Source organism: Gavialis gangeticus, unplaced genomic scaffold (assembly GCF_001723915.1).
Source record: "Gavialis gangeticus isolate Ggan-Ray unplaced genomic scaffold, GavGan_comp1, whole genome shotgun sequence".
NCBI classification, from domain to species: domain Eukaryota; kingdom Metazoa; phylum Chordata; order Crocodylia; family Gavialidae; genus Gavialis; species Gavialis gangeticus.
The window spans coordinates 125,723,876-125,725,448 of NW_017729024.1; positions in this window are offsets into that span (position 1 = coordinate 125,723,876).

A 1,573-nucleotide genomic window follows, 5' to 3' on the forward strand; every position below is an offset into this window, starting at 1 on the left:
AATATTAGTAAAGCTTAATTTCTTTCTTATTTTTTAGATTAAAAAAAATATAAATAGAAGTTCAAATATTTTCTTTCTGCAACCCAGTGGATCGTCTTGTGCACCCCCTGGAGTGCACGCACCCTACTTTGGAGACCACTGCTCTAGTGGGAAGTTACAGCTGTGCAGGTGAGTGGCAGCCAGAGCAGGTTTTCTGCTTTAACGTGTGAATGCTCCACTAATCTGAACAACACTAAGCCTATTAACACTTGTGTCGCTTTCAGCATAAGGTGCAACAAGGCCCTGAGAATTACTCTGCTTCAACCTACTATGCAGAAGCAACCCTAATTTTTTCCACCAGGAAATAGTTTTCATTGTTTCTTACTAATTTTTGGCTAATTTGAGGAGACCTTACTTTTATAATTGTGCTTTTAAATTGACTTCTAGAATTATTTGTGTATGTGATGTTAATTATATAGGCCATGGACAGGTGGTCACTTCTAGTGGTAAGTCTGTGAAATTCTTACCACTAGAAAAGAGCTTGAGAGTTGGAGCATACATGCGTTCTAGCCAGGGGGTGCTAGAGGGCTGCTCCTTGGGCTATCCTTACCCTTAGAGGAGTTAGTTAATTCACAACCTGTCCTATCCCCTTTCTTGGAAAGGGAGCAGGTTGTCAATAGATTTCATAGACATTAGGGCTGGAAGGGACCTTGGAAGATCTTCGACTCCAGCCCCCTGCCCCAGGGGCAGGAAGTCAGCAGGGATCATAGGATCCCAGCAAGATAAACATCCAAACGTCTCTTGAAGGTGTTCAAAGTAGGTGCTTAAACCACCTCCGGTGGCAGTCTATTCCAGACTTTGGGGGCTTGGACAGTAAAGAAATTCTTCCTTATGCCCAGTCTGAAATGGTTACGGAGGAGTTTTTGACTGTTTGATCTTGTCATCTCTTGGGGCGGTCTGGTGGACAGACATTCCTCCAGATCCTGGTGAGCACCCCTTATAAACTTATAGACAGGCACTAGATCACCCCTGAGCCTGTGCTTTTCCAGGCTGAAGAGTCCCATGGCTCTCAGCCTGTTGTCATAAGGCCTGTTTTCCTGCCCCCTGATCATGCACGTGGCTCTCTGCACTCTCTCAAGCTTCTCCACATCCTTTTTGAATTGTGGAGCCCAGAACTGGACACAGTACTCCAGCTGTGGCCTCACTAAGGCAGAGTACAATAGGAGAATGATGTCCTGGGATTTGCTTGAGAAGCATCTGTGGATACAAGCCAGCGTTTTGCTTGCTTTACTAGCTGCAGCATCACGTTGATTTCTAGTGTTCATCTTGTGGTTGATCATGACCCCTAAGTCCCTTTCCATCCATAGTGCTAGCCAGCATAGCATTGCCAAGCACATAAACATGCTGCAGATTTTTCTCCCCGAGCTGGAGAACCTTGCATTTTTTCGGTATTAAACACCATCAGGTTCTTGTCCACCCATTTCCTGAGCCTGTCAGTCAGCTTGGATCGCCCTCCTGCCCTCAGGCATGTATGCTTTACACCAAAGTTTGGTGTCATTGGTGAACTTGACAAGTCCGCTTCTTATACCAATGT